Here is an 8,841-nt window from a genome sequence, read left to right as displayed (position 1 = left end):
CTCTCTCTCTCTCTCTCTCTCTCTCTCTCTCTCTCTCTCCCTCCCTCCCTCCCTCCCTCCCTCCCTCCCTCTCTCTATGTCTCTCTCTCTGCCCCTCACTTCTCGTGCATGCTCTCAAAGTAAATGAATAAACATAAAAAAAATACACCTTTTAGGCTAGAATTTGGAGATCTACTGTATATCAAGAAATATATTGTGGAAATCTGCAAATTAGATTTGAGAGTCTATTTTCATGAGAACAGAAGGAGAGAAATAACAGTGATATCACAGTGGATATTCACTTGAAGCAGCAGGGACCACTTACAGAAATGAATAACATATCCTGACCAAGAAAGGACACAAAGCCAATCCTGCAACATCTGCCAAAGCACTCCTCTGGCTCAAGGAAGAGTTTCTGACAAATTCTTTACTATCTTTTGGATAGTTTCATTCCTGAGAAGGAGATAAAGTATCTAGGGAACTGATATATGGGGCCTAAACATATAGTGAAATGAACAAAGATTGGTCTCTGGGTAGAAAGCTGCCACGTTTATTAGTTTATCATAGTCAGGGAAGGAAAGACCAAGCATAGTCTGAAGTTAGTTTTGCAAAGCAGATTTCAAGTTCAAGAAAAAGAACAGCCATGACACAGTATTATGGAATATCTGGAAGGGAAGTTTACTAGAAAGATTGTGAAACTCTAAAAAAAAGCAATTGGCATTGTAGAGTGGCCTTAATGAAGAACACAATGACATAATTTAAAAAATCAGTGACATTGTACAGAGAGCTTGCTAAAAAGTGACCAGATTTTCAAAAAAGTACTGTGTGTGTGGCAGAATAATTTATCAAACTATTAATAAGTCAAGGAGTGTCTAAGAATCATCAGTATGGACTGATAAACAAAGACCAGAGGGATATTCCTAATCCTCTGGTACTCCATTGTTAGAATCTTTGCACAAACTTTGATAGAAGAGTAGAGAACTCCAATAAGGCATTACATTAACTTTCCCAACATGACCTAGCTGTGTGATACTGGGAAACTAAATCAGCCTCTTTGTGCTTCAGCTTCTTCTTTTGTAAAGTAAGGATGATGTATCTCATAGAGTAGTAAAGTGAATTAAGTGAGGCGATTTAAATATAGTGTTAACACAGTGTCAAAGATGTAACAGGGACTGGATCAATAATTTCATTGTTATTTTTTCTTTGCCAAGTTAAAAAATATAATAATTCTTGAGATTTATGGCTGGAGTGACAACAGCAGAACTATTTGGCAGTCTACAAAGGAGGGCTGAGTCCATCTAGGTCCTTTCTTCCACCAATGAAGGACACTGGAGGTATATATTCTTAAAAAAGTAAAGCAAAGACACTATGGATTTGGGAACACACAGGAAAGAGGTGAAATTCTGTACAGTGATCATTGAGGTGTCTGTGTGGCTCAGTCGATTAAGTGTCGGCTCTTGATTTTGGCTCAGGTCATGATCTCATGGTTTGTGAGTTCAAGTACCACATTGGGCTCTGTGTTGACAGTGTGGAGTCTGCTTGGGATTCTGTCTCCCTCTCTCTCTCTCTGCCCCTCCCCCACTTACTTTCTATAAAAAATAAAAATAAAAACTTAAAAAAAAACAGTGATTATTGAAAGTCTATATATCAAAGGTAATATTTCTCATCCTAGGCCCCTTTGTCCGTCTTCAAAGTGTCCAGCTTCAAAGTATCAGTAGCTAGGCTTATAGATTAGTGATAGAAGTTTAGAGGATTATTCTCTAGAGGAAAATAACATAACTGATACATAAAAAAGACCTACATCTATTGAAAATTGGGGATGTCTAATATAAAGGCTGGAATACTTTCCAATTAGTTTAGAGTGATGTATATCAGTCAAGAAGCCCTAAATATGAGCATAGTACTTCCAACCAGCTCTTAGGACCCCACTTTTAAATATGAAAGGGAAAGAATGAATTATTAAAGTATCTGAAATGAAAGAGAGAAATCAAAACAAAAATATACTTAGAAAAATAAAAGACAATGAAATAAGAAAATATATGAGATTAAAAATTAATATCACATAGATAAGGAAAGGTACTACATCCATGAAAAGTGAACAGGCAGCTTCAAAAAATTAACAATCAGAAAGTAAGAAAGAGTTCCCAGAAATTAAAATATGATCTCCAAAGTAAAAGAAAAATGTGTGGAAGATAAAATTAATGAAATCATCCACAAAGCCCAACAAAAAGGCAAAGAGACAAAAATAGAAGAAATAGATTTTAGGAAATATTTAAACAACAGAAATCTGGGGAAAAAGAAACAGGAAATGAAAAGCAGGAAATTTTCAAAGAAAATATAAGAAAATTTATTAGGATATGAATTTCCTAGTTGAAAAGGCCTAAAACAAATTGTCATGAATTGGCAAAAACCAATGATAACATGTTAATTTAAAATTGATCCAGGCAGTAAAAACAGTATGTATAAAGACTTTACATTAAGAATTGTAGTTTGTAGAATATGCACTAATGCCTCCTAAATTCTGAGGGGAGATTTTTTTTCAACATAGAATCATAATGTCCAACTCAATAATCAATCAGGTGTGAGGGTAAAGGATAGCTTGTCATATACAATCTCAGTCTGCACACACCTCTTCTCAAAAAGCTACTGAAAGATGTTGTACCACCAAAAAACGGGAGTATATCGAGACATAGGGGAAGATGGATTTGTGGGACTAGGTAGGTAATCCAGAGCAGAAGAAAGAAGAGGTAAATTCCTAAAATGGTGACAGAATTTCTAGGACCTAAACTGTGCAGCAGAACTCACATAGAACAGCCTCCAGAGTGGAGTATAGGACAGAGAATCTCAGGAAAGACTCTAAAGAGAAAATGGAAAAAAAAATGGAATTTGTTGTCTGATAGGTTTTATGTTTGCAATATTGTAATAAATCTGTTAAAATGGTAGGAAGAAGGCTTAGTCATATATTTATGTAAGCAAATGAAAACAAAAAAGTAAATTTTAACTTCAAGTGTAACTAGAAAATTGTATGAGAAATGTAATGACAGTAGACTATGTGGTTCAGCAGTAATATTTATGTCATCATAACAATAAAAGCACCATATACAGATTTAACCAAAAATAGTGATGATAATTATAGTGGGGTAATGTGGGATATAAGAGAAGGCAGAATGAAAGAAAGCTAACATCTTCATTTTCCATAACAGGACGTCAGTTGAGAATGTATAATCATGATAACATAAAAGTTAATAGTAAATATATGCATATGTATATATGCATGTGTATATATATGTGTGTGTATATATATGTGTATATATATATACGTGTATATATATATATACACGTATATATATACGTGTATGTGTGTGTGTGTGTGTGTGTATATATATATATATATATATATATATATATATATATATATATAATTTTTTTTTGTTTTGGAATAACAAAGTCACAGAAAGCTGCCCAAAGATGTCCCGAGAAGTCCCATGTACCCTTTACCTAGTTTTTTGTAAGTAACTGCCTTACATCCGGATCAACTATACTGGGTTTACATTCTCACCAGCATTGTATGTGATCCAGGTTTTTTGCTCCCTTGTCAGCATTTGTTGTGACCACTCTTTTTTATAGTCATTCTGACAGGTGTGTGGTGATATTTCATTGAGGTTTCTATGTGTCTTGTTTTAATGGCTAACTATGTTAATCCTCTTTGCATGTGCTTATATGCTATCTGTATATGTTCTTCAGTAAAATGTCTGTTTGGGTCTATTCCTATATTCGAGTTGTTTTTTTGTTTTTTTTTTACTGTTGAGTTTTGAGAGTTCTTTATGCATTCTAGATGTTGGCCTCTTATTGGATATGTTTTATAAGTATTTTCTCTCAGCCTGCACCTTATTGTCTTTTCATCCTCTTAAATGGGTCTGTCGCAGAGAAATTTTTACTTTTAAAGAAAATTTAACTACTCAATTATCCATTGGAGCAATTTTTAAATATCAAGAACAGGAAGTCTTCACATAGCCCTACTTCCTGAAGATGTTTCTCCTATGTTTCTTTCTTCTTTAAATTGAGAGGTTTGTGTGTATGTTTACCTATAGATGTCCAATTGCTCCGGCACCATCAAATTTACTTTTGGAACTTTGTCAAAAGTCAGTTGGCCATACTTTTATGGGGTTATTTCTGCATTCTCTATTGTGTTGCATTAAACTGCCTATTCCTTTTCTAATACCACTTTGTTACTGTAGCCATATGTTTTAACCTCAAGTTGAGTTATTTCTCCCACTTTATTCTTTCTCAAAATTGTTTTAGCTATGATAGGTCCTTTAACTTCCATATACATTTTAGAATAATATTGTCTATACCTATAAAAAAGAAAACTTTGGTAGGATTTTGATGGGAATTTTGTTAAACCTATAGACAAATTTGGGGAGAGTGGACATCTTCCCTATCTTAAGTCTTCCAATCAATGAACACAGTATGTCTCTCAAATTATTTTCTTGTGTACTATCGTTTTACTGAATTTGCTCTTTAGTTCTGGGAGGGTTTGTTTTTGTTTTTGTTTTTGCAGATTCCTTAGTATTTTCTATGTAGATAATCATGTCATCTGCAAATATGGACAGTTTCACTTCTTCCTTTCCAATCTGTATGCTTTTTATTTCTTTCCCTAGCCTTATTGTGCTGACTAGAATTTCTAATACTATGTTAAATAAGAGTAGTGAAAGTTTATTTTAATTACTGTAACTTTCAGTTCTGCATTTTTTGTTTCTTTTTTATATATTTTATTCATTTGGTGATATTTCTTTTACTTAAATTTTTCCAAGAGCATTTTTATTCTGGCTGTGTTAAATCTGTGTCAAATAATTCCAGTATCTGATTCACCTCAGTGTCTTTTGATTGTCTTTTCTCTTTCTAGTTGAGATGTTTTCTGTTTTTTGGTATGGCAGGTGATTTTGGGGTGGATCATCAAAATTTGGAATATTAGGAGATTCTAAATTCTTAAATTTTTAAATCTTTTATTTTAGGTAGTAGTCAACCTCTTTAGGCTTAGCATACAGGTCCTGGTCTACTTTTGTGGGCTGTGTTTCCACTGACAATTGAGTTTTCAGTGTGTGATTCTGGCCTGCTTCCTTTACTTGATGCCAATGTTTCATTTTTGCTTCTACCATCTGGAAAGGGACACATGTGCTTCCTGGACTTTGTAACTCTAGGTGAAGAGTGGGAAAGTTGGGTCTATGAGGGTAGAAACTTCTTCCTTTGGTCACCAGATGCCAGCAAGGCCCCCTTTCAGTTCCTGCCAGTGCTGCTTCTGTAGTCAGAAGTGCTGTCAGGTGCTCCCTCCCTGATTTTGTTCATGGGGGAGATGGGAGATGCCAGGCCACTGTTTTTCCTCAAGTTCTGTGGTCTCTAATTGCTCTGCTCTCTTTCCACGTTTCAGAGTCCTTCTATGCATGACTGCTTGGTGTATTATTTCCAGGTTTCTTAGTTTTACTTAGTGCGAGGAATGAGGAGAGATGAATCTATTCCATCTTGTCCCAAACTAAAAATCCAATTGTCAGTAAATGCATTTTTTAAAATATGGAAACAAATTTTAGAAGAAAGAACTATTAAAAAATAGTTGATCTGGAGGAGTACAATGCAGAGGAGAAAGTCTTTGAGAGAGAAAATAGGACTTCTTTTTTTTTCCATTCTAAGTCTTTTGACACTATTTGACTTTTAAAACTACTCACAACTATTATTAGGTGTGGTAGGCAGAATAATGGCCTCAAAAGATGTTCTTCCCTAATTTCTGGAAACTGAGATATCCTTCTGTGAATATATTAGTTTGCATGGCAACAGGGACTTTACAGATTTAATTGAAGTTACTAATCAATTGACTTTAAAATAGGGAGTTTATCCTGGATTATCCAGATGGGAGCAATATAACCACATGAACCTTTGAAAACAGAGGGCAAGGACAGAAAAGAAAAATAGAAGACAATCAAACAGATGTGCTTGGCTCCTATGGAAGAAAGCAAACATCCATGTTGTGACCTGCCACTGCAGAGGGCCAGCCTTCATTTTAGCAGCTAAGAGTGATCTTTAGCTGACAGAAAAGAGACAGGGACCTTAGTCCTACAGCTTCAAAGAACTGCAATCTGCCAACAATCTGAATGAGCCTGGAAGTAGATTCTTCCCAAGGGCCTCCAGACAAGAGCCTGGCTTGGCAGACATCTTGATTTGGTCTTCTGAGATCCTAAGCAGAGGAGTCATTTAAGCACACGGAGACTTTTGATCTACAGAACTCTGCTGTAGCAAATGGGCACTATATTTAGCCACTAAATTTGCTATAGTTTTTTATGTCAGGAAAGAAAACTAAGATGTTGGATAAATAAATAATAAATTCATTAAAGAAGAAACATGTAAACAAGACAAAATAATCATACCTTCGTAGTCCTCTTATTGTATAACCCATTATATTATGATTAGTTCTATTCATATGTGTTTCCCATTCTAGATTAAGAATTCTTTGAAGGCTGGGGCTCTGGTGCCTTTTCTATCTTTCTTTTCCTAATGCTAAGCATACAGATTATAGTTAAAAACTACTAATTCATATTTGTTGAGAGAATTTATTTTAATGTAAAAAAGAGTCAGTATTAAATGACTCCTGAGCAACTGAATAACTCTAAGGGATTAAAAAATATAAGAGGATTATATTTTATTGCATAAACTTTTTTTAAAAGTATTAAGTTATCCAGTTTGGAATACATTTTCCATCTATAAAATAATAAATTATATATATCTCTACCTACTATCAATCTATCCATCTATGTAAATAGATATTAGATATGTATAATATTTCTAAATAATCCAATAGCCTCTAATATTTTATCATGTAAGAAAAAGATTATTTCTACAAGGTGAATACCTTTTTTTTATTTGCTTCAGGAAGATTTGGGATAAGATCATAATTTTTTTGTATAGAGTAAAGGAAAAAATCAATATGCCTTTTCTTTCAACATGCTCATCCATTTGGGGAAAAATATTACACACCTTTTTAGGTTTTAAGGCTTTGACAATGCATGAAGATAATAAATTTTTTATTTAAGTCTAGACATTATAATCATGAAGGAATTCACATAAACCTCTCTGAACAAAAACACTTATGTGCTTCTCCTTATTTTTTATTAGAAAATATTATAGCATAAATTAATTTCATCTCTTAATAGTATATTGATAATGATGGCAAAGATAATAGTAGCAATGATAACTGATTCTTATGGAATGCTCACTATGTGTTAGATACTGTTTTAAACAATTTGTACATATAAACTCATTTAATCTTCACAAAATTCTCTGAGTTAGGCATTACTAAACCCCAAAATAAGCAAACCATGGTTGCCAGGTCAAATCTCCATTTTGTGCAGAGGTATATGCTAAAAGCATTTAGAAGGAATAAATTTGAAGTAAAAAAAAAGAACCATACTTCTAAGACACATTCAGAAATTCAAAGGACCAAATGACCAATGCCATACAGGGATTTTTAGCAAGGAGCACTAACATTATTTAATATATTTCCAATGTTTTTATGGTGCTAAATATGGTCATTTCTCACCACTTTTCCCAGGCTATTGCTATATGACATTAATTGCTGTAATGCTAATTTTATAAGGCAGTGAAATAAGTTAGTCAGAGAATGATAAATACTGTATGATTTCACTCATTTGTGGAATTTCAGAAACAAAACAGATGAACATAGTGAAAGGGAAGGAAAAATAAACTAAGGTAAAAACAGAGAGGGAGGCAAACCATGAGAAACTCTTTTAACTATAGAGAACAAATTGAGGGTTAATGGAGGAAGAAGGGTGGGTGTGGGCTAAAATAGCGATGGGAATTAAGGAGGGCACTTGTTGTGATGAACACTGGGTGTTATATGTACATGATGAATCACTAAATTCTACTCCTGAAACCAATAGTATACTTTATGTTAACTAACTTGAATTTAAATAAAATCTTGCGGGGTGGGGGAAGGGGAATAGCAGCAACTTTAGTTACTTTGAAAATATGGTCACTTAACAATGATAACATTCCCTTGGGGCTGGTCCAATGCATAAGAAAATTTCATTTTTGGACTTTTTTTAAGTTAGATTCATTGACACTTAAATAGATTAGCCAATGTTTATATCTTTTAAGATGATGCTAATGTCAATGACAGAGCTCATGCAGGAGAACTGACACAACAAATTCTAATGTGGAATAATAAGAACTACTAATTATTGAGTGTCTGAGTGCTACTCTGCAACACACAGTGTGTTAGGTATCTTACATATAGTAACATTTCATTCTCTTAGTCACCTGTTCTACCTGTTTTATAGATGGGGAAATAGTGGTTTGGAGAAGTTCACTAACTGGCTCAAGTTTATATATTTTCTAAATGACTAAACTGGGATTCAAAGACTAAAATATATCGAACTTACCTCTCTGATAAAAAAAAGACAATTCACATTTGTTTTCTAAATATTCTTTCTTGAATTTAGCTAAAAGTGTTTTCCTCTGAGGAATATAAGGTTTTTATATGTAAGGAGTGGGTAGATATGGAAGTCCGTATTAGGTGCAGTTTGTAAAAACCTCCAAGGGCATTTGTTTGGCTTTTTGAAAATCTCAATTTTGTCATAGCACCTCCAAAGTGAATCTGATTATTAAGGGACATGTTTTTCTATCTCATAGGAAAGATGTTATATGTACCAAACTAAGATCCTTTCTTGGCCCCACCATTTACTAGTGTGACAATGAGCAATTTTCTTATGCTCTTTATCTCAGGTTTCTCCTATGTTGAATGGGAACATTAACTGTACTGCCTTTATGTGGTATGTAATAAAATTAGGAGACATG

This window comes from Panthera tigris, chromosome D1, assembly GCF_018350195.1.
Source record: "Panthera tigris isolate Pti1 chromosome D1, P.tigris_Pti1_mat1.1, whole genome shotgun sequence".
Lineage (NCBI taxonomy): Eukaryota > Metazoa > Chordata > Mammalia > Carnivora > Felidae > Panthera > Panthera tigris.
This window is presented reverse-complemented; position numbering follows the sequence as displayed.